The 25,989-nt window shown below is 41.1% G+C and overlaps 1 long non-coding RNA gene across 1 annotated transcript; it reads right to left on the bottom strand.

Annotated features, from left to right (window-relative positions):
* Positions 1–370: 370 nt before the first annotated feature.
* On the bottom strand, positions 371–25,682 carry LOC134299304 (uncharacterized). Its single transcript, XR_010006489.1, has 3 exons — positions 23,909–25,682; positions 9,940–10,109; positions 371–1,618 (listed from the first exon to the last, which is right to left on the bottom strand). It is a non-coding gene; the product is annotated as an uncharacterized LOC134299304 (long non-coding RNA).
* Between the last annotated feature and the right edge of the window lie 307 nt (positions 25,683–25,989).

Raw genomic sequence — 25,989 nt, forward strand, 5'->3', positions numbered from 1 at the left:
ACAAAGGAGGAAAGGGGTGTGGATGGGGGAGTATCCTATAAGAGTGCAAAATGGATAGTAAAATTGACTGCTAATGGTTGATAGGTTACTGCATGCTAAGAAGAAAAAAAGTGCACCCCTTTTGTAACGATTTGACATGGGAAATGTGTGGGTATCAATAAAAGTGGAGTCTGGTTAATTTGGAGTAGGTGTGATGCTAACAAGGTGAATCCAGGACAGAATACTGTGAACTGCAGCTGAATCCTTTTGCTAGTGTAGATTACCCCCAGGCAGCTTTACTAAATTTATTCAGTAAAGACTCCACATATTTGCGATACTTACAAGAATGTAATTGCAGCCAATCTAAATTAGACTATGAAAACAACTTGTTTACGGCCACTTGGGGACAAATAGATTAAAATGCTGCTGAGTCATTCATCGGGAATAAAGAAAACCTTACTGCCGAAGTTCAACAGCTCTGTTTCAATATTACAGTCAAAGCATTAAACTTAAAAATAAAAAATGAACACAAATTCAATCTGTAATTTTTCCTTAACAAGTGAAAAGAATGCCAGTTCAGGGAAGGTTTTTGACATTGTTTTGCAACTACAGTATTTTTCTGTGTAGTATACAGTTTTTGTAGAAATCATACATTAATGGCTGCTGAGACACATTTGCATAAAAAGGTAAGTAATATGAGTGGTATAATGTGGCTTGCAGAGTACTACCGGTATAATTTAAACACATACATATAAATGTATACACAAATATGCATTCCCACAGTTTTCACTTTTTAAAGTTTCAAGTCGACATAATCCAATTGTTTAATATATTTAAGGTTGCTTAAATTATTTCTATTATTTTACATTTTAAAATTGTTTAAACTTATTTTGTTGTAAGCCATTCCAAGACATTAGGCCAGCGGAACAGAAGACAAATATTTAGATAAATAAATGATGTATTTTATATTTCTCAGGACAGGGATGAGCAACCTCCAACCCATGAGCCAAATTTGCTCTGACAACGTGGCCTATTCACTTAGTAGAGTCTTGGGGAAAGTCCTTCTAAAACAGTGGTTCTCAACCTGTAGGTCCCCAGGTGTTTTGGCCTACAACTCCCAGAAATCTCAGCCAGTTTATCAGCTGTTAGGATTTCTGGGAGTTGAAGGCCAAAGCATCTTGGGACCCACAGGTTGAGAACCACTGTTCCAAAAGGAGAGGCACAACATAAGCCATGGCCTCCAGCAGGCAAAGTCAGCTCAACCAGACCCAGAGCAGATGATCCTCGGAACCCTGGGTCCAATGGGAAATGACTGAGCTGATGTCTGGAGTGGAGCTTTAGAGGAAGTGCCCATCATGGATATCATCTGGTCATAGGATTCGTTCTGGGGGCAGTCCATCCCACAACATCAATCCCAGTCTCAGTACTGTACCATCCCATCTCAGGCGGAAGATTTCTTACCATTTCTCTGACAACACATCGTTGGTGTTAAGTTCAGATAGTATTTCCCACCATCCTACATTTTATCTTTACTTTAAAAGTCTTCTTACATATTCTTCAATGCTGAGTTGATTCGTTTTCAGGATCTGCCCTGAATTTCCACATGACTCCCAAATCATAGGGGTTTAGATGCACATATCTGCAGGGATGAGAGGGTGCAATATGAGTAGGTGTAGAGTTGTGTCACGTGTATTACATAACAAGCAGTCAGAAATTTCATCTGGGATAAGAGTAACAACAAAAATGTGGGTGGATGCACAGATAGAAGGATGGAATTACACTGTCACATGATGTGGGGAAGGCTGCCATTCAGGTCAGAAATCATACCTTTCCAGTGATGCTTTTACTCTGGGTTCACTTTCTACTGAAGAAAGAGAAATACATTACAGGTAGACCTCTATTAACAAAGTGGATGTGTTCCTTGTTGATATTTTGTCAATAGAAAATTTGTTTCCAGAGGAAGAAATAATAGGTATGTGTTCCCACATCACACAAAAAAGATCCACTGAACCGCTTTCGGTAAACTTTTTATCCAAAATAAAGAATATGTACTTATTACATTAAATGACCAGGTCAGTTAAGCCTTGCCGGCCGAGGTGGCACAACAGGTTAAACCACTAAGCTGCAGAACTTTCTAACCAGAAGATCAGCAGTTTGAATATGTGGGATGGGGTGAGCTCCTGCTGTTAGCCCTAGCTTCTGCCAACCTAGCAGTTCAAAAAGATGCAAATGTGAGTAGATCAATAGGTACTGTTTCGGCGGGAAGGTAACAGCGCTCCATGCAGTCATGTCAGCTACATGACCTAGGAGGCATCTATGGACAACACTGGCTCTTTGGCTTAGAAATTGAGATGAGCACCACCCCCCAGAGTCGGACTCGACTAGACTTAATGTCAAGGGAAAACCTTTACCTTTATTTTTAAGTATACAAAACCATTATAAAATCTCCTAGAAACTATTAAAAAGTTTCTTCCAAAATGCATCCAGAACACAGAAGACAGTTTTCTCAATGGTTGCTCCCAGGCTAATCTTTCTCTGTTCTCCTTTCACTAGCATCTAAAGACCTTTTACTGAAATAAGAATTTGATAATGATGAGCCTCGTATCAGTGGGGCTTATCTTACCAGACTTCATGTAAATAAGTAAAACTATAGATAATAGTGAACCCTATTGAAACGAAGGACTACGCTGACCCATTCATTAGCCAAGCAGATTCAAGTGCCTAACACTGGAATGGCTTCATAGGGATTCTTTGGCAGTAGTAGAGGCAGAGGGAGTTCCTAACACCCAGCAGCACCAAACACAGTTCTCCATATACAATATGATCCCATATTAGTGGAACTGAAATGCATGGTTTCATATATCCACAAAATACATCATAACTTTAAGAAGGAAGATCAGACAGACCAGTTGTAGAACTGGGACTGATGGCAAGAAAGAGGAGGTCTTGAAGAATGCTGCAGAAAGTTCCTACAAAGCAATCCTCTACACAAATATTTTGGTTTCATGTACGAATAGCGGCCAAACAGATATTGTCCACTATTCTACTTCAACTTTCAGCATTCCTCATCCTACCTACTCTTACTTTAACTTATTTATTTTACTTATAAGAGATGATGACATGATTTGATACACATCGTGACACGGCAAAAATTGAGTGCTGCAAGAGATAATACTCCCCAAAGAAAGGAGAGGCACCTCAGTCAAGCTCAGAAACAGGAGGCCTTTCTCTCTCACTTCTAGCTGAACTTTCCAGTCTCCACAATTCAAACAAATATGATGTGTACAAAAGACTTACAAAATGATTCAGCAAAGGCTGCTTAAGGACAACCACACGCCTTGTATTGTGACTGGTAAGCCTCAGTTTGCCAATTAAAGTGTAACATGCTACATGGAGCACAACTGCCAAGCTTAAAAGGTGTCCTAAGCCAACACAGTCATGAGTGATTAGAAACAGAGCTTGGAATTTCAACATTTGAGGCCTATAATTTCCATTATCCCTCAGCTACCATAGCTAGTGACTAAGTTGCCTAGAAGGATTCTATGAGTTCTAGTTTTAAAAGGTAACTTTCTCAAGCCTATGTTTCTATGTTTCTCGAGGTTGTGGGAGGGGCTGCAGACCACATGATCAGATCTGGGAGTGATCAGACCGAGACTCCATTTCAGAAGACAAAGAGATGCATTAGACTATGGACTGTTAAGAGTAAACTCATGTTGTTGTTGATTATAAGAAAGATGCCCTGTGTTATCTGCACAGAGAAACTACTTCAGATCTATATGTAACTGGATTGACAAGTTATGTATCTGTATGCTGAATACATGAAGGTTGTGAATAAACCAAATGTGTTACTTTTAACGAAGTCAGCTCACAACCTCTGAGGATGCCTGCCATAGATATGGGTGAAACATCAGGAGAGAATGCTTCTGGAACATGGCCATATAGCCCGGAAGACTCATAACAACTGAAGTCTACTTCATTTTTGTATCTTGAGAGCATGATATAGAAACAAGATATTTTATGGGAGAATAGGTATGTTTTGGGCACTGAAAGGACACTTCTGAAACTCTGCTGTTTTGGTGCATTGGCATAATCTTTGTTCCTAACAGATCAGAGGTTATCAGTCTAACAACTGAAAACAAAAATCATAACCTTTTGTAAAAGTATGATCTTCCAGAGAAGAGTGAATTTTTTGCCTCTTCTCTGAAAGATCATACTATTACAAAAGCTTATGATTTTCAAATGGATGTGAATGCCATTATTCTCCAAAAGGTTATGGGGATTCTGGTTTTCCAAAAGGTTATAATCTCTAAAAATTAATGCCTTTGCAAAAGCAATATCAAAGGTGCTCTATCTGGTATGGATCCACTATCTATGTTAAGACTGTAGCAGGATCCTGGGTTGGTGTGATAAAGTCCAGGGATTATATCCTGGTGTTCTGATTTGCACATCTGGGTGAAGTTATGTCAACTGTAATAACTAAAATAGCATCAACTATTTTATATATTCCAATTTACCCCCTGCTGTTTCATCCATTTCATCTAGGTAAAGGTAAAGGTTTTCCCCTGACATGGTCTAGTCATGTTTGACTCTGGGTGTTGGTGCTCATCTCAATTTCTAAGCCAAAGAACTGGCATTGTCCACAGACACCTCCAAGATCATGTGGCCAGCATGACTGAATGGAGCATTGAGGGGATTTCACCCAACTATGAACTCTAAACCAAAGAAAGGTGTGTTTGCTATTTGTGCTGAACAGGAGCTACTTGAAGTTCACACACACAAACATTTCTCCATTTGCTAGAAATGTCTTGGGGAGATTATAAACACAGACTTGATTGCTTGTGTAAGTTTGTAGAGATTTGTTTTAATTACAAGTCTAAGTGGGTAGAAACTCTCTGGAGAAGCTTTAGGGAAGTAATAGATGTTAATTATTAATCTCAGATGACTTCTTGTTTAAGTTAGTCTAAGAAATTGAACAAAAATGTTATTTATTTTTGAATGGAACTAGATAGAATCCGGAAGCTGTTGGAAGGTTTGGATGTCCTGACTTTTAAGCATTAGAGTTTAAAACATCTCTCTTTCCTTGGAGATTTCAGGAACATGTTGGAAAATATGCAGATAGCTACCGTAATTAAACAAGGAGAGGGTATTATTTGCACATGGGTCACATTCAGAATTATGAATGCAAAGTCGTGTGGCAGAGGCTTGGTTCAAAAAGACAGTTCATGGTGGCAAAAGCTGACAATTGTCATCTGACAAGAACATGGGAGATATTTGCAATCCATTGATATGCACTGCTGCTCTCATGCAGCTAAATAAATCTTAGACATTAACCACAGTATATACACGAGTATAAGCCGACCAGAATATAAGCCGAGGCACCTAATTTTACCACAAAAAACTGGGAAAAACTTATTGACTCAAGTATAAGCCAAGAATGGGGAATGCAGCAGCTACTGGTAAATTTCAAAATAAAAATAGATACTAATAAAATTGCATTAATGGAGGCATCTGTAGGTTAAATGTTTTTGTATAATTACCATATGTCAAAGAAAAACAGTAAACTAGCTCTGTAAGTGGAAAAGTAAGGTCAACAAAAACCACATGGTATCAACAATAACTTTATAATAATAGTAATAAAACTTCATTTATATCTTGCCCTATCTCCCCATGGAGACTTAGGCTGGCTTCCAACATAGTAACAGGCAAACATTCAATGCCTATATAAAAATACAGAGCTAGGGTATATATAATCTATAATTATATATACTAATTTCACATATGCATTTCCCCCTGAAAAATTTGCAAATCCTCTCTCTCTATATGTGCATTTCCCTCCTGCAATATTTGCAAGCCCTATATATCAGTTTATATGTATCTAGACATCTCTCTGTCTATATATGTGTGTGTGTGTACATTTCCCCTGCAATATTTGCAAGTTCTATATTCCTATATTCATGTATATTTATATCTATCTATCTATCTATCTATCTATCTATCTATCTATTCATATCTATCTAGACATGTATATATATATGTTTGTGCATGCATTTTCCCCTGTAATATTTGCAAGCCCTATATATCTATATTCATATCTATCTATTTAGTCATTTCTCTCTATATAGATAATTATATCTATATAGGATTTACAGAGACTTGCAAACATGTGAGGTGAAAATTCATATACAGAAGAGTTATCCAATTTAAATGGGAGGGCCGCATGTCGGATAACTGGATCTGTTGGATAATAGGGAGGCCCAGTCTAGGGAAACCTGGGGCGCGTTGCTAAACAGCAATGCGCTTCATGTTTGCCCAAAGTCCCAATCAGGCCTTTACCGAAGGGAGGAAACTCTTCCCTTCGGTAAAGGCCTGGGACTTTGGGCAAACGCGAAGCACATTGCTAAATAGTAATTAACTTTTAATAACTAATTCATAATTTGGGGGTAATATTTTTAATTGACACAAAGTTTTGGAAATAATTTAATAAATGAATTCAACTGAGTAAAACACACAGCCCTCAGTGACAGGTGGTGGCTCTGAAATTGGTGGAGGGGTTACCAAGAAAGGGGAATATATATTCCCATGTGGTGGCAATGTAAATATGTACAGAAATGTTGGGGAAAAGTTATAGTAGAACTAGAAAGTATTATGAAGAAAAAACATAATCCCGGTGACTATACTGTTATCTATTTATTATACAGATGGAAAGAAAATGAAAAGAATTTGATAACGATGTTGTTAATGGTTGCAAGGCATTTAATAGCAAAAATTGGAAAGGAGAGGGGGAAATTAAGATAGAAGAATGGTATAAGGAAATTTGGAAATTAGCAAAAAAAGAGAGAAAAAGATAAATTAACATGTAATTGAAAGGTTTAAAAAGGCCTAAGGAAGAGTAATGATTTTGAAAGTACAGTAGTCTCACTTATCCAAGCTAAACGGGCCGGCAGAAGCTTGGATAAGTGAATATCTTGGATAATAAAGAGGGATTAAGGAAAAGCCTATTAAACATCAAATTAGGTTATGATTTTACAAATTAAGGACCAAAACATCATGTTATACAACAAATTTGACAGAAAAAGTAGTTCAATAGGCAGTAATGCTAGGTAGTAATTACTGTATTTACGAATTTAGCACCAAAATATCACGATGTATTGAAAACATTGACTACAAAAATGCGTTGGATAATCCAGAACGTTGGATAAGCAAATGTTGGATAAATGAGACTTTACTATATATGGAAAAAAATTATTGAAGAAACATTAAAAAAGAAACATCTAGTGAGGGGAACCAATCCCTCACCAGAAGAAATGAGATTCTGGTTGAATCATAAAGAAAAGAAAGACTGGAGATGGGGAGCACAATGGGGAGCACAACGGGGGAATGGGTAGCACAACGGGGGAAAGGAGAAGAAATAACTACATGAATTTTAGAGATTTTTTTTGTAATGAAATGAATAGAAAAGTAATAAAAATTATTTTAAAAATGAAATCGTTGGAGCAAGGTGTCTACTCAGTTTTAGCCTAGACTTTAAAGTAACAATCTAGGATGCAGAATCTGGATAATTTCTTCAAAATTCAAAAGACTAAAACTAGAGCAGTAACATCAGAACATCAGTCAGTATCTACAACTCTTCTAAACTCATCTTTTCAGACTAAGGCCTAGGAGCGATTCTAAGAATGTCACTTCAATGCATTGTACTTTACTCTTCTGTTCTCTCATGTTTATTCTTTCCAAAATTTTCCTATACTTTGTGACACCGTTCCAGCTACTCAAGAAGTTTCCAAGTTCACAGTTTGCTGTTGCTTGTGAAATATTTGAGGTCATATCTAAACAGTATCTATTCAGTTTATGATAATTCTCGCAAGCACTGCAAACTGCAGAAAAGCTCTTTTGTAAAGCTGTCAATGGTGACTGACAAATAGGTGTTTGAAATGCCATCTATGATACAAGCATCTTTCTTATCAGATATATCTTCACTGTCGATTCTCATCAATGATGCAGACCCACATATCTAGTCTTTTCACAGAGAGGGCCAGAATAAAAAAATGACTAGTGATTTGTGGATCTGCTTCATTGGTGAGAAAGTATGTTGGGAACAGATCCACCAAGATAGATACCTTGCCTGGTCTTCCCATCTCTGCTCCAGTGGGCCAAAGAGACACTTTGAGCCCCTTTTGAGATTCATTCAGTTATGGTCAGTGGCATCTTCTGTTTCCTACTAACATTCTGCTCATCTTTACTCTCAGTTCTATGAAATGATATCTAACAGACTTGTCTACAGTGCAAGTATAACATTCTGATCGTGGTCACAAAGGTTCATTCTGCATAATCTTCTTTCCATAGTTCTTTTGGGTTGAGACAGTTAAAGAACGGCTCCAAGGCTGTAGGGCCTTTGAACGGTTTTGGAGGGTTGGGGGAGTACTGTCATTCTAGTCTTCTAAACTGAATATCTATCTATAAACATAATAAAAGTGAAAAATGTGTATGTGTGTATGTGGAGGAGGTGTCCACTTGCACAGACAGCCTCCCGCCTCCACAAACAGCAGGAGACATCAATGGCCCTCCCTGACATGCAGGTTATAGTGACTGCCATGAACATGTAGCCCAAACCTGCCAGTGTCTTCGACAAACACCATTCTTCCCTCCACCCAAGCAAAGGCTTTCATGTGGGGACAATTTCATCCTAGATGTTCTGTTTTTCCTCCAGAATTGACATCCTAGGGTTCCTTAATTTGCATGACCCCACCCACTGCCTCTACCTTAACCCTTAACCCTTTCCTACCCTTTCCTATGGCACACAGTTAATAGAGAAACTGATCAGCAACTGAAGAGGTTTGGGGAGAATTCACCATGATTTACAAGAGTTGTACTTGACCTATATCCAACTAACCTATAACCCAACTAACAATGGATCTGGACTAAACTTGCCATGGATGATGGGACTTGCAGTACCTTCACTGATACTGTGACCCCCAACACAATAGACTGGGCCAAAACTTGGCACAAAGAAGCCCTGTGACCAACTGAACATACTGCAGGGGTTATTGGGAATGGATCTTGATCTTGGGAGTTATAGTTCACCCTTATCCAGAAAGCACTGAACCCAGCTGACATCAGATCTGGACCAAACTTCACACACAGACCCAACATGGCCAACTGTGCATACGGGCCTGGTTTGGAGGTGATTGACCTTGGATGTGTGAGTTGTAGTTCACCCATATCCAGAGAGCCCTGAACCTACCCGACGACAGATTTGGACTAAACTTGGCACACAGACCCAACATGGCCAACTGCGAATACTGTCAGAGTTTGGGGGCTGCTTTCCCTGGGAATCTGGGAGTTGTAGTTCACCCTTATCCAGACAGCACTGAACTCAGCCAACGACAGATCTGGACCAAACTTCAGTGATATTACCTAACATCCCAAAACAAACAATGCTTACTTCTAATAACCCAGGCACCTCCGGGTCCCCAAGCTAGTAATATATAAAATTGGGGTCCAACCTTTTGGCTTCCCTGGGCCACACTGGAAGAAGAAGAATTGTCTTGGGCCACACATAAAATACACTAAAATGAATGATATCTGATGAGAAAAAAAGAAATCTGTACATAATTTTGAGACATTCGCCACTACTGATAAGCAAAAGCAGTCCTCGCATAATGATCTGAATTATATACACCACCCTGGTTGAAGGATTTTTAAAAAATAGTCGAGCAGGTCTTCTGGCTGAACTATTTGCAATTATAATGCAAATTTAGGATAATACTCCAATATTTGTGGATGTAACATACTCTGATTATTCCATTCTGTTACATTGTCTACAAAGTTTGCACTCGTGAACTGCACAATCAAGTTACATAAAAAAATCACCCAAAAATTGCATGAAGTTTACAATTTTGTGTTGGGCCACATTCATAGCTGTCCTGGGCTAAATGCATCTCATGGGCTGCTAGTTGGACATACCTGATATAAAATATCCTGCAAAAAAATTGTATAGTTTCTCTCCACTGCCTTCCAGTTATTCTGCATGAATAATTTTTTTATTGGCAGCAATGCCTCTCTTCATTTTCTGCATTTTCTTCCTACAGAACCAGTGGTGGGATCTCAAATTCTTTCATGTGTTCCTTTTGACACTGCAGGGGAGAAAAAATCCATGTGGTTAAATAGTATTCAACAAATCATTTTTTGCATACTGTCATTGTTTTTCCACAGTGATTTAAATGCGGCCAGGATGCAAAATTTCCAATGAAGGTCTTTATCTGATTTTTTAAAAATGCCTTCTCTTCTTTGCTGTTTCTGTCAATCTCTTCTTTCTATATAGTATTGTTTTCATCTATTTTCAGTCTTCAATTGAATGACCTAAATGCTCTAAAAGCACCAGATCCTGTCTGGTCTTGGAAGCTAAAGAAGGTCAGCCCTGGTTAATACTATGACAGGAACCCCCAATGAATACCAGATGCTGTCAGCTTTATTTCAGAAGACAGAACCATCAAAATCTCTTCTGAGCATTCTTTGCCTAAAAACACTCTATGAAATTAGGGGGTCACTGATTACTGAGTGAGAAATTATTTGCTTGATATCAAGCATGATAAAAAATCCATTCAATAAGGTGTTATGGGGGCTTCTCCATGGCCCTTGCCACACACCCAACTGTGGGAAAAATGTATCCAGAATACCAAACCCCACTCACCTAGTTTCCAACAGACCTTTTAACGTCTGAGGATGCCTGCCATAGATGTGGGTGAAACATCAGGAGGGAATGCTTCTGGAACATGGCCATGCAGGCCAGAAAACTCACAGCAACCCACTTAACCAACTACTTGCAGGAATGATGGCTGTCTTTGGGGTGGGGGGGGGGGTGTCTTTACAAAATGTACAGATGTATCACTGCCCTGTGCATGTTCTCTTTCTAGTTAATGTAGTGAATAATCTTATAATTATGTGAATATTTTGTCAACACTTTCATTGCCCTTTTGAATTCCTCAGAAAATTTATTGGATTGCTCAGCCTCAGGTTGCTCTCATTATCTCAAATATGTGATATTATGTCTACTGCATAGTGAGACAAAATCTGAGATAAAATTATGTCAGAGTTTCTCACTATTTGGCGCAACATGCTTCTTTGATAACAAATGTCATGCAGCTGGCAAGAGATGGATTATCCTCCATCTTTCACAAGAAAGCTTGCTTTCTATTCTTCCATGGTGCAACTTGTTTATTGGCTGTCTTTGTATGCTGCTGCTGTTCACTTTGATCTTTTAAAACTAGTCCATTAAAACATCAGTGACAGTATCGGAGGGTCCAGTTCTTGTATAGTGTTTTACCATCAAATGCTTTAGAATGCTATGGGTCCTTTTGCTGAATATGTACCATATGGACTGCTACAAGCATCACTCAATCCAATTTGAAACCATGCATCTAGTCTTCTGCTTTTTGTTGTATGTGTACTTAATGACAGATCTGGGTTTCCCAAAATGTAGGATGTAGAAAGAACCTTTGATCAAAAAGCAGCCAAATATCCTTGGGGATGATCTCAAAGTTTGCACAGCAAGCACTGCATAAAGCTAGCGGTGAGGCTTCCTAGTTGTAGAATCATTTATGCCTATGCAAGCTAAGGGTAATATTTCTTTCGTTATTTATTTACAGTATTTCTATTCCACCCTTCTCACCCCGAAGGGGACTCAGGGTGGATCACAATGTGCATATACATGGCAAACATTCAATGTCATTAGACATACAGACAAAGACACAAAGGCTGTTTAACATTTTCCAGCTTCTGGCTTCATGAGGTTATGCTCAATTTCAGACACAGGGGGAGCTGCTGCTTCATCATCCACTGTGACACCGAGTCCTTGATGAAGTACTTCCTCATTCTTTCACATACATGCTGCTGGACGTTTTTATGGTGATGCAAATTAGTTAAATTAGCCTCCCCGCATAAAGCGGTCCCTAAATTTTCCTACTTGACAGATGCAACTTTTTTCAGGTTGTTTGGTAAACAACATGCTAGGCTATTTAATGGTCGGGCGCTCAATCCGACCCAGGCTGGTTTGAACTCATGACCTATAATAATAACTAAACACAGCTGTCTATTCTAAACAATATCTGAAAAATATGCACCAAGATAAAGGTTCAAAGCACAGAACACAATATGTATATTAGAGCATCATATACCTAATTATGTTAACAATAATACAAATAATAATACAACTGATGACCAAATTCAGTCAGCTGTAGTGGCACACAGTCGTAACTTACAGAGTAGTAACTTACAGAGTATAGAGCTTTATAGACTGCAATCATCCAGATTTAAATGCTACACAGAGCAGTTTACAGTATAGAACACATATCAGACATATATCAACAAGACTCCAACTAAAATTTGTTAGCGACACAGTATGTGTACATTCAGTCTCTCCAAAATGGTATGTAATATGCTGTGAAACTAAATATATCAGTATACAAATCAATTGACTCAAACCTGGCTTGGAGTCAAAACAAATCAAAGTCTCTGTAGTCTTGAAGCAGTTCTATAGGACTCCTCAGGTTGTAAATGCAGTCAATTAGCCGTAGCTTCAGTTTGTTGACAATAAGTTCAGTTTTTCAGAGATAAGCTTCCAAATAGGGGAACAGATGTTGCAGTCGTTTACAGTTCCCAGCCAGGAAGCCCGGTCAAATAGATGTTATTTTAGAGTGGCTGGCTGTGAGCCGAAGTAAGCCGTTTATGTAAGCCGTTTACTACTGGTTCCCAGGTTTACTCCAGTTTCAGTTAACCCTTCATCTGGTAAGCGGCAATGTTTTGAATATCTGTATTTTTGGCTCAGATTCAAGTTTTATGTTCGCAGTGTCTACGTGCTGATTGTGGATTCTATAGTGGCTCGCATTCATGACCTCTCAGTTAGTAGTGAGCTACTAACCAGCTGCTATAGCCCGGCCCTTCCCTGATAGGAATAGCAATCTAAAAATATGGGTCAGAAGTTGCCCACCCTAATATTGGCAAGGTGCTTTTGGAAGCTTAACTCAACCCATGTTTACTCTAAAGTAAGTTACACTGGCACTTCATTGGCACTATCCCTATGACTACTATCAATGATTGTAGTCATAGGGCCCTTCCACACAGCCATATAACCTAGAATATCAAGGCAGATAACCCACAATATTTGCTTTGAACTGGATTATGTGAGTCCACACTGTCATATAATCCAGTTCAATGTGGATTTTATACAGCTGTGTTGAAAGGGTCACAGTCTTTTATTTTACAATCGGAGGCTAACATCCTGTTTAGTACTTATATAAGAACATAAGCTGGACTTAGGATCTGATAGCGGTTAAGGATTCACATGACCAACTGTAGACCTATAAATCCTACCCCTTCAGCCTGGCAGTGGTCTAACCAAAGGGATTTTGAGGCACTGCAGATCATGGTCGTGGGAAAAGATGTGATTTCCCAGCTAGCTGCAGGGCACATTCAGAGTAACAGTAATGGCAGGATCCCAAGGGATTTTCCTACTGCCTACTGTCAAGATGTCCCAGGGTCAGAAGAGTGCTGCAAATAATATTCTCCAGCATGCTGACCTCTAGTGCCCCAGAGATCTTTTTAGTGAGCCCTTGCCACAAAAAACAATCTTTGAAAAGGTATGTTTTTAACAAGTGGCATCATTATACACAACTACAGAGACAGAGATTTATCACAGTGGTTATGTCTAGTAACACAGGATCTCAACCATTGTATGATCCTCTTTATCATAGACTCGGTATCAATGGTTTCACTTACTCATTGGAATTGTTTGCGGGCCTCTCTAGGACCTCCTGTAGGTGAACTACAACTCCCCCAAATCAAGGTGAATTTTCCCCAAAGACATCCAGTATTGTTTTCTGGTAATGGGGGCTGTGTCCCAAGTTTGGTCCAATTCCATCTTTGGTGGAGTTCAGAGTGCTCATTGATTGCAGGTGAGCTATACATTTCAGTACCTACAACTCCAAAATTTCCATGCCAATTCCCCTCAAAACCCACCAATATTCAATTTTTAGCATACCAGGTATGCATGCCAAGTTTGGTCCAGATTCATCATTGTTTGGGTTCATAGTGTGCTCTGGGTGTAGGTGAACTACTATTCCTATAAATCTCTCAAAAGTATTTTTTGTTGGTCATGGGGGTTTTGTGTGCCAAGTTAGTTCCAGGTCAATTGCTGGTGGAATTCAGAGAGCTCTTGGATTGCAGGTGAACAATACATCCTTGTACCTACAGCTCCTATAAATCATGAATTCTCCCCATACATCTCTAGTATGTTCAGTAGCTGATCAATTCCTCTGTTTGATTTGTGCCCTAGAAAAGAATAGGAAAGGGTTATGGGAGAGACAGTGGGCAGGGTCATGCAAATTCCACACCAATGGAGAGAGTAAGAAACACTGGGATGTCTGTGGTGGAGGAAACACAGAAAATCTAGGAGGAAATTGTCCCAGTATGAAAGCCTTCACTTGAGTGGTGGGCAGTATGGTGTTTGTGGAGGACATTGTCAGGGCTCTTGGACATGTTTATGGTGCTCGATATAATCTGCAATGTCATTGGAGGGAGGGCCATTGGTGTCTCCTGAGTAGTGGGAACTATAGCTGTTTGTGGGGGCAGGAGTTTGTTTGTGTAAGTGGACACCCCAGCCACATACACACATACATATTTTCACTTTTATTATGTGTATACATAGATTATATGTCAATAACAAATAACTCAGTGACAATAATACTCAATATAGCTTGAGATTTCTCATTTTGATATTTGAAAAGTAATTTACATGATACCTCCTCCCACTGTTTTAGAAACATTACAAACTACAGAAATGATACCTTGATCTTTGTGTTCTTTTAAGGCTTTTAAGTAATGAAACAAATTCTTCCAGTTTAACAACATTGGTTCTAAAGAGGGATTTAGGTTTGTTTGCTTTTTGCTAAAAAACAAAAAAGGTTTCTAAGCACCTAAAATAAATAACATAGAATCATAGAATCATAGAATCGCAGAGTTGGAAGAGACCTCATGGGCCATCCAGTCCAACCCCCTGCCAAGAAGCAGGAAAATCTCATTCAAAGCACCCCCAACAGATGGCCATCCAGCCTCTGCTTAAAAGCCTCCAGAGAAGGAGCCTCCATCACAATCCGGGGCAGAGAGTTCCACTGCCGAACAGCTCTCACAGTCAGGAAGTTCTTCCTAATGTTCAGGTGGAATCTCCTTTCCTGTAGTTTGAAGCCACTGTTCAGTGTCCTAGTCTGCAGGGCAGCAGAAAACAAGCTTGCTCTCCCCTCCCTATGACTTCCCCTCACGTATTTGTACATGGCTATCATGTCTCCTCTCAGCCTTCTCTTCGGCAGACTAAACATGCCCAGCTCTTTAAGCCGCTCTTCATAGGGCTTGTTCTCCAGAACCTTAATCATTTTAGTCGCCCTCCTCTGGACGCTTTCCAGCTTGTCAACATCTCTCTTCAACTGCGGTGCACAGAATTAGACACAGTATTCCAGGTGTGATCAAGGCAGAATAGAGGGGGAGCATGATGTCCCTGGATCTAGACACTATACCCCTATTTATGCAGGCCAAAATCCCATTGGTTTTTTTTGCCGCCGCATCACGTTGTAGGCTCATGCTTAACTTGTTGTCCACGAAGACTCCAAGATCTTTTTCACGCGTACTGCTGTCGAGCCAGGCGTCCCCCATTCTGTATCTTTGCATTCCGTTTTTTCTGCCTAAGTGAACTTCATTTTGTTAATTTCAGCCCATCTCTCTAATCTGTCAAGATTGTTTTGAATTCTGCTCCTGTCTTCTGGAGTGTCAGCTATCCCTCCCAGTTTGGTGTCGTCTGCAAACTTGATGATCATGCCTTCTAACCCTTCATCTAAGTCGTTGATAAAGATGTTGGAGCTCTGACAGGGAGCTCTGGCATGGACTGGTCCATGAGGTCACGAAGAGTCGGAAACGACTGTGCGATTGAAGAGAGAAAGAAAGATGTTGAACAGAACCGGACCCAGGACAGAACTCTGCGGCATTCCACTTGTGACTTCTTTCCAAGATGAAGACGACTAATTGGTGAGCACCCTTTGGGTTCGTTCACTTAACCAATTACAGATCCACCTAACCGTAGTTTTGCCTAGTCCACATTTGACTAGCTTGTTTGCCAGAAGGTCATGGGGGACCTTGTCGAAGGCCTTATTGAAATCCAGATAGGCCTTCGACAATCCACGGCATTCCCCGCATCTACACAGCTTGTAATTAGACCAGCTTGTAACACAACCAAAACTATTTATTTGATGAATAGTGTGTATTAGAAAAAGCTTTATTATTTGTAGATGTTAATTTTTCATTATATTAATGTAATTTAGAACTCACCTGAGAGTCAGCATACCTGGTCCTACATATTATGATTTACATTTCAAGATCAGGAAAGCAGACATTTGTCATCGATTATTCAGCGGTCAGAAGGTGACACTGCTTTATCTGTGTATGCATATATGCATGTTTAGGGAAAGGCATTTCAAATTCTCAGTTAGAGAACTCTAGTGCCTCTACAAGCAAAACATCCCAGGATCCTATGGGATGCAACCCTGAAAGCTAAAGAGGTTTCATAGTGCTATAATTGTTGGAGAGACTTTATACTTACCAAATTTAAGTCAGAATTTTGTGGAATACACTGTATAATCAAATTGTACTACTGTATACTGTATTCCATAACTATGTTATAAGTACTCATTGCTTATATTTGCAGTTAAAAAGCATATGTATACATGCAGATATACTTACTTTTAAAATCTATTTGCATGAGTATGCATATTTTTTGCTTGTCATCCTGAACTGAAATTAATTTAAGAGGGGAATGAGCTCTGCTGATCTCTTTATAATATCTACATGTTTTATCTACCAACAGCCTGAGGGTTAAATGCTTGTGGCAGGGCCACACCTTTGTGTTGTGAACAGAAGGAATTGCACCATGTGGCTGCCAAAGAGTGGCATGTAAGCTTGTAGAAACTGGACTTTTAGCAGAATACTAACTCTCATGGGATTTTGAAAAAGTAGGACAAGAACATATTTCATTATGATTTGACAGCTTATTTGTAATTCCTTTTAACTCACCTGGTAAGGATGGCACAATAGCTAACCGCTCCCATGGGGTGTGGAAAATAAATACCGCCCAGATAATCTAGGCAGAGCTTCTTTAAAAAAAGGGCAAGCTCATTCATATGTAAACATATTTCTTCGACAGGCACATTTTACTACAGGTGGAAAATTTTAGGAACAAGTTTCCTTTCTTCTAAGGCAGTGCTTCTCCAGGTGTTTTGGATTTTAGATTCCAAAAATCCCAGCCGGTTTACTAGTTGTTAGGAATTGTGGGAGCTGAAGTCCAACACATCTGGAGGAACAGTCTGAGAAACTGTTTTAAGAACCAACCATGTGTTTATCACAACATTTTTAACAGCAAAAAATGCTAGCCTCTACATACCCTTTCCGTTTATTCCTATTCCATGGACACTGAGGTTAGTTTTTCCAGTACAGACAGTAACTATTGCTTTTTAAAAGTTAAAGCTCAATTTCTTGCTGTGTTAAATTCTTACACTGGAATGCTTTCTATCATACAGGTGAAATCGACCGCGGACTTTGGGAAGTCTGCCCCAGTGAGGTGAGACTATATGATCCCAACGAGGAGGGATCGCTACTTTGGCGAGCCAGGGAAGCCCAATCTATAGATCTTCCTGAGACGAAATGAAAAACTCAGCCAAAGTTGAAGGAAATGCCACCGAGGTGATCTTTATTGCGATTCAGCTGAAAAGGATACAATTGTTCGTCAGGCAAAGCATGTGGATACAGAGAAAAATGCCATTTTTATACAATTTTCAAAGTGAAGCCTCTTCAAATTTCCCACCCTCTTCCTCCCGCCCACTGGCCGCTGATTGGCCGGTGCGTCCCAGCTGGGAGGAGGCTTGGTCTCCCGCCTCGCTCTAGGAACCAACCACGGGCTTTCTTCGTCTCCACAGCAGCGAATCAGGAGGTAGTGAGGTGGGACAGGGAGAGACAATGTCCTGATGAATGAATCATGTGTAATCGGGCTGCCAATCGGACCCCCCGAGGCGTTTGCCTACAAGGGGAGTCTAGAGTTATTGTCTTTTTGGATGAGACATTGATAGGATTTTGTCCGGCTTTCCTGTCTTTAACGGTTCCTTGATTACCTACAGTGTGAGACTGGGGTGGACGTGCAATATAGAAAAGAAGTTTATTGTTGTAGGGATAAAAAAGCTTTCCTAAGGCTCTTTTGGGTCCCCAAAGCAAAATGACTAAGTCTTCCATGTGGAGATCCTCGCTGATGGACCAGCTCCGAGATCAGGAGGATTCCTTTGTCCTGTCCCATGCAAATGTACTTTGGGATTAACTTTGCATGATAAGCTGATTGCGCCCTTTCAATCGGCGGGGCGCTTCCTTCCAGGAAGGAAAAAAAAAAGAGAGAAGCTGGATAGTTCAGGGCGAGGTCAGGCACAAGGAAAAGAGATAATGGAATTTAGAAATATAGAGAATCATATTCTAGCCATTTCACCCCAAAATTACCGAAAAAAGTACCAAATATTAACATTTATAGCTTATTTTCCATTCCTACGCCAATAGCGCAAGGCAGGAGGCTGTTTACGCAAAGAACGCAGTTTGACAATCAGCTGATGATCAGAGAAAAAACGGTCAAAAATCATCTCCGATGGTTGTATTTTAAAGATTAGGCGATTCTAGCCATAAATATGAAAAGGGGTGATTCTTGGTGCAAAATTGAGTGAGTTATGAATGAAAGTGTATGCTGGGGGTAGGCAATTCAGCAGTATCGCGGTTCGTCTGAGGACAGGGAGGGAATTCAGATTCCCTCCGGTTTTAAAAGGAAGGGAAAACCCGGGTTTCTCTGTAATAAAATATATGTAAAGGGGAAATATATGAGTTTGGGGGTCTTCCAGGGAACCCACAGGCCAAGTTACATTTGGCTAAACAGTTAATAAAGAATTGATTCCAATATTTCATAAACATATAAGCATACAGTTCATATAAAGGAGAAATGAGAGAAATTAGAGCATTAAGACATAGTGGGAAATCTGGATCTCTTGGCAGCAGGCTAGCAGTCTCCATGGGGTTAGAAGGAGGGTGATTTCCAGGCAAAGTCCGGTTCTGCAGGGGCCCCGGAGCTGGCCCTTGGTCCTTGGGAGATTATAGCTTTCCTCCCAAGTCGTGGCTCAGTCGTGGTGTCATTCCAGGGAGATCCAGAGGAACGGCCACCGAGGCTCCTGGCTTGGCGAGGGGGACGGCGGCGGCAGCGGACTTCCACCGTTCAGCTGTTTTTGTCCCTTTAAATTTGGCTCTTAAAACAAAAAGTTTATTTTCCAAGCACAGGAGCCCTTGGCGCAAAAAGTGAGATAGCAGTTAGTGTTAGGATTTAGTCAGGAAGAATATGCCACCGAAACGGAGCATTTTGGCAAACCCGCGGTTACGGGGGTTAGTGCGGTTTCCGTATCCGCGGTTTGGAAAAACGTGGTTCTGTTTCCCCCAGGTTGCCTATGGAGGCCCCCTGGGTTGGCCAGTGGCTTCCCACGGCCCCAAAAGGTAGTTTATAAGGTTTTATTGTTATTTTTTGGAAGAAAAAGGACACAGTGTATCAGAAAGCAGGAATAAAGTTGCAAGTTAGGAAACATTTTATTAGGGGATTTGTTACAAGGTTGGGGTTAGGAAAGAGATCAGAAGAAGCATTAGAGATGAGTGGCTGCAGATTGGATCACGTTCCCACCCCATTCCGTCCAATTGTGGGTCTTGGGACCTGTGGAACTGCCTGCAGCAGGTCAGATCAATTTGAAGGCAGGGGTCTGCTGTGTTCTTGATGACACAGGTTGGGCTTGAACTTACAAAAATACGATTTGCATTGTGTTTTCGAAGGCTTCATGGCTGGAATCACAGAGTTGTATGTTTTCCGGGCCATTTTACAGGCCTTACTTGCAGAAGCTCAGCAGAGCAAGGGGGAGGAGCAGTCAAGCAGCCATTACAATAGATGCAGTCTGATTGGCTGAATGCAAATGAGAAGTTGCTTAGCAATTGGAGATGGGCGAAGCCAAAGTGACAGTTGGAGCCAGAGAATTCTTTTTCAGTTGAAGTTTGGAATTCAGGCAGTTAGCAGTTGGTTTTTGGAATGCAGTCAGTTGGGAACTGTGTTTTGAAGAGGAAGCCTCTTTGAAGAAATATAGTTAGTCTTCAGGAAAGGAAAGGCTGAGACCTATATTTGTGAACTCTATAGTCTAGAGCAGGGGTCCCCAAACTTTTTAAACAGGGGGCCAGTTCACGGTCCCTCAGCCCATTGGAGGGCCGGACTATAGTTTTTTTAAAAAAACTGTGAACAAATTCCTATGCACACTGCACATATCTTATTTTGAAGTAAAACAAAATGGGAACAAATACAGCCTCAATGTTAATAATAATAATAATAATCATCATCATCATCATCATCATCATCATAAAAAAAATAATAAAGAGAGTTGGAAGAGACCTCTTGGGCCATTTAGTCCAACCCCCTTCTGCCTTTGTGCACCAAAAGCACTAGCAAAGCACCCCTTAATAATTAATAATTAATTAAATAATAATTAAAATACCATTATAAACAAAGCTTTGGAAGGTGTGGGAAGAGGCATCATCCTCGGCAGAGGAGGAGGGAGCCGCTGCCACCATGGGGGCCGGATAAATGGCTTCAATGGGCCGCATGTGGCCCCCGGGCCGTAGTTTGGGGACCCCTGGTCTAGAGTATTGCTGTTTAAATACCAGGAAAAGTGGATTTAAAAGTAAATTGTCCAGTTTGTGTTTCCTTGGTGAAGGAACATATTTACCCAGAAACCAAGTTATATGAACATCCTTTGAAGAGAAAAGCACAAGCCTTTAATGAAATTGCTAAGCATATTTACTGTTCAATCTGAATGAAACCATCACACATATTTACTGTTCAAACTACAAATAAACAACAATTTCTTGTTTCTCCTCACATAAAGTGTATCGTGTCTCTCTCTCAATATCCTAACCTAAAAGAGGCTCCTGAATAAAGCATTGGTGGCAGCACTGGTAGAGGCAGCGAATTCAAATCCTCTACATTTTGGTGGCAGCAGAAATAAAAGTCTTTGCAATTATGGCTATTTGAAAAATCCCCTCTGTTACATATTGCTGAAACCTCCAATTCTCCATGGGTGCCACCTCTATGCTGATGACACACAATTCTACTACTTTTTTCCACCAAATTTCAGGGAAGCTCCTCGGGTCCTAAACCAATGCCTGGCAGCTGTGACAGACTGGATGAGAGTCAACAAGCTGAGGCTTAATCCAGACAAAACAGAGGTCCTCCTGGTCAGTCACGAGACCGATCGGGGTATAAGGTGGCAGCCTGTGCTTGATGCAGTTACACTCCCCCAAAGATGCAGGTCCATTGTCTGGGAGTTCTCCTGAATGCATCGCTGATGCTTGAAGCTCAGGTATTGGCGGTGGCTGGGAGGGCCTGCGCAAAGTTAAAACTTGTGCACCAGCTGCAACCATACCTTGAAAAGTCTCACTTGGCCATGGTGGTCCATGCCTTAGTTACATCCAGAATGGACTACTGTAATGTACTCTATGTGGGGCTGCCTTTGAAGACAACTCAGAAACTACAGTCAGTGCAAAGGTCGGCAGCCAGATTACTAACCAGGGCAAGCTTTAGGTACCATACCATGCCCCTTTTAAAGCAGCTCCACTGGATTCCAAGTTTCCAGGCCCAATTCAAAGTGCAGGTGGGCTATAAAGCCCTATGCGCTTTGGGTACGCATCTCCTTCTATGAACCGGCATGAGTAGATCTGCTTGTCAGGCCCTTCTCTCTGTCCCACCACTGTATCAAATACGGTTGGTGGGGACGAGCGAGAGGGCCTTCTCGGTGGTGGCTTCCCAGCTAACCTGTATTCTATGTATATGTTGATTTCCCAGTTTGTACTTCTTTGGTGTGGGAGGGATTCTAGACATGTGATTGCATTGAGCATGTGCAGACTCAGGACTCCATTTTGTATTCAGTCTTGCATCAGACCTCAATGGAGGTGGATGCATGTATGTGTTTGATCTTCAATGAAAGCAGGTTGCTGTTTGGACTTTAATGGTTACAATATGATTATGGCTTTCAATGAGTACAAGTATATTTACAGACTATAGACTTGTTGCACCCCAAGGCAGCGTGAGCACTGGAAACTAGACAGAGACCAATAATCATATAATATCTTTATTAAAGCAAATATAAATTCAGGAATGCATAAGCGGAAAGGATGAATGGGAAATAGTCCTTTGTGAAAACGTAGAAACAAGTCCAAAAAGATGAAGAGAAATGTCCAATATAATTGTCCAAAGTCCAAAAACCGAAACACGCTCAAACTGTTGGAAAGTTTGAGCAGGGAACAAGAAGGAAACAAGGCTGAATAACAAGGTCCAAAGTCACTAGGAGGTCGTGGCTATCAAGGCAGAAATGAGACGGAGCGAAGATCTTCTAGCCTACCTTCCTTTCCTTCCTTTTCCATTGCAGTACAGTGCCTCTAATTCCCACACATCCCAGACATTCCAGAAAGATCCCATAGTCAATGGTATCAAAGGCCACTGAGAGGTCTAAAGCACCAACAGGAACACAAACCCCTTGTCAGTATCCAGATGGAGATCATCCACTAAGGCGACCATAGCAGTCTTAACTCCGTATCCTGCTCTGAAGCCAGTTTGAATTGGGTCAATGAAGTGTGTCATCCAAGACTGCCTGTAGGAGCCTTTATGGTACAAACCAACCAACATCGGTACTTTGATTTTTATATATATACACAGGTTCAAACCTGGGGAGCAGAGTGAGCGCCCGCTGTTAGCTCCAGCTTCTGCCAACCTAGCAGTTCGAAAACATGCCAATGTGAGTAGATCAATAGGTACTGCTCTGGCGGGAAGGTAACGGCATTCCATGCAGTCATGCTGGCCACATGACCTTGGAGGTGCCTACAGACAACGCCGGCTCTTCGGCTTAGAAATGGAGATAAGCACCAACCCCCAGAGTCGGATACGACTGGACTTAACATCAGGGGAAACCTTTACCTTTTATAGATTAGATACATATATATTTACACAAACACATAGGAAAGTTGCCAACTCCCAATGGATTTCCTTTCCCCCTGAAAACACCCATCTCCTTTGTACCTTTAGGTGTCGGTTACAGGGGTGCCCCCCCCCCCCCCCGTTTCTCAGCAGCCAGCTCTGGTTTCCTTAAACACCCATGAATGACTTGCAACCTGATCTATGCAACCAGGCCCCTAGCCAGGATTTTGATTCCGGGGGTGCTGGGATTTTGGTTGGGGGGGGGGGGTGAGTCTGGGCAGGAGAGGATCTACCCTAGCAAACCTTTTGTATCATTATCCCAATACCCCAATGCATATGGGATATATTGAGCATGGTGATCAGATCATGATATGAATAAACATAGTAGTTTAAATAATAAATGTAAGGCCTTCTCGCAGACCACTCTGAGAATTTGGGTCCCCCCCGGCTACATGCCTGTATGCAGCCCTATAGGAGCTTCTTTACTGCATTGAGTTTGGGTGTTTTGTAGGTGCCCTTATGAGGTTTGTTTCCCTCATAAACATGACAACTGGACAGAGTCAGAGGGTCCTTCCAAACAGCCATATAACCCAGTATATCAAGGCAGATAATCAACATCTACTTTGAAATGGGTTACCTGGGGCCCCTTCTACACAGCTGAATAAAATCTCACATTATCTGCTTTGAACTGGAATAAATGGTAGCGTGACAAAGGGTGCTTCCAGACAGCACCAAACCACAGGTTTTAGTCAGGGGCAAAAAAACAAAACAAAAAAAAACCAAACAAACAAAAAGGACCTGAGAAGAGGTCCACATACAGACCTGTTGGTCCTGGGATTTCTGCCTCCATCGTCTACACTTGTTGCTTTGTCCTGGGATTTTGCAGCCCCCAAGATGGCTGCCGTGGGACATCAGCCAGAATTTTTGGCGGGTTTTTTTTTTATAAAAATACTTATGATGCGAATATCCAAATCATTGCATAAGTTCCGTTCCTGGGTTCTAAAGGCTGTGTGGCCATCTGTTGGCCATGTGCTTGTGCCTGGGTGATGTTCCTGTGTTATACATGTCTGTTTCTCATTGCTTTTATCATAAAAACATGGGAAAGTTGATTACATGCCAAAACCTGTTTGTGTGTCACAAACTTCATTAAACGTGTGAAGGACGAAGTTTCTCCTGCCAAGATAAAACTTTCACCCTCTAGTCAATTGTTGTCACGTTTTTAGGATACAACCAGTTAGGAACTGACATGTATAACCCGGGAACAAACCAACATAAAAAATCCCATATTTTCTAAGTGTAGAGACAGAGATTCGAATTATCTCCATTTTTCAGCCAGAACTGGGATATTCCCACAACTGAAAATCTTGCATTTTTTGGGCTTTGTAGCAATTTCTCTCACATTTTCTCACATGTCGTTTCGTCACCCTCCATTTTGAATGGGGAAACTCTTGGGATAAAGGTACTGTCTGGACAGGCCCTAAGGCCCCTTCCACACAGCTGAATAAAATCTCACATTATCTGCTTTGAACTTGAATATATGACAGTGTGGACTCAGGGAGGGGGCCTGGGGCTGTTAGGAGTTGGGACATGGAACGCCTGAAGGGATGAAGTTTGCCAATGCCTGCTAGAAAGCAAATGCAGTTTGACACCACCACTTTAGACTTATCCAACTAACACAGGTCCTCCGGCAATGGATCTGCCAGTGGCCTAAAGGAATGGACATTATTTTGTTTTTTTTAATCTATTGAATGTTTACATTGTTTTTGCTGCTTTTGTACTATGTGTGTCGTGTATTGTATATTTTTTTATCAGATGTTTGGGTCTGATTACAGTAGAGTCTCACTAATCCAAGCCTCGCTTACCCAAGCCTCTGGATTATCCAAGCCATTTTTGTAGTCAATGTTTTCAATGTATCGTGATATTTTGGTGCTAAATTCGTAAATACAGTAATTACAACATAACATTACTGCGTATTGAACTACTTTTTCTGTCAAATTTGTTGTATAACATGAAGTTTTGGTGTTTAATTTGTAAAATCATAACCTAATTTGATGTTTATAGGCTTTTCCTTAATCCCTCCTTGTTATCCAAGATATTCGCTTATCCAAGATTCTGCTGGCCTGTTTAGCTTGGAGAAGTGAGACTCTACCGTATTATGTTTATTTTTTTGCTATGTAATGTTTTGTTTACATTTTGTTCACTGCTTCGAGTCCCCATCTGAGGGAAAAATGGGATAGAAATAAATTAATAATAATAACCAGTTCCCAGCAGATATTGTGGGATTTCCTGCCTTGGTATTCTGGGTTATATGGCTGAGTCCACACTGCCATATAATCCAGTTCAATGTGGATTTTATACAACTGTGTAGATGGGGCCTGGAAGAAAGTAAAATCCTTAGGCCTACAGAATTAAGCGAGGCCTACTCTTGAGTAGGGAAGATGGCGCAGCACCTGTCACTCTGCTGAGGACACGAGGCCAGATATTTGACGCTGGGAGTAAAAAAAAAAACCAGGTTTCTGGGAAGACATTCAGAGCCAACTCCTGGAATAACTGCCGGGCTTCCCCTCACGCCGCGCTTTCTATTTCGCATCTCCCCCCCCCCCTCCCTCCCTCCGCGCTTGAGAATCGAAAGCAGAGCCGCGTCTTCCCGCCGCGCATGCGCTCCCCGCACCCACCGCCATCCCGGCCGAGCCGAGCCTCACGCCCTTTCTCCCCCTCGGCCCCGCCCCATCATACACCGCCTCGCGCCTCCAAGCCAATGAGAAAAGAGAACCTGAAGCCCCTCTCGCGTGACGTTTTGGAGCAGAGGAGCGTGACGTCAGCGCGGAAGGAGGTGCCGAGAGAGCCCGCCTCCCTGTGACCTCATAATCCCTTTCTGGCGGCCCTTCCCTCTCCGCCTCGGG

Source organism: Anolis carolinensis, chromosome 5 (assembly GCF_035594765.1).
Source record: "Anolis carolinensis isolate JA03-04 chromosome 5, rAnoCar3.1.pri, whole genome shotgun sequence".
In the NCBI taxonomy this organism is placed as follows: Eukaryota; Metazoa; Chordata; class Lepidosauria; order Squamata; family Dactyloidae; genus Anolis; species Anolis carolinensis.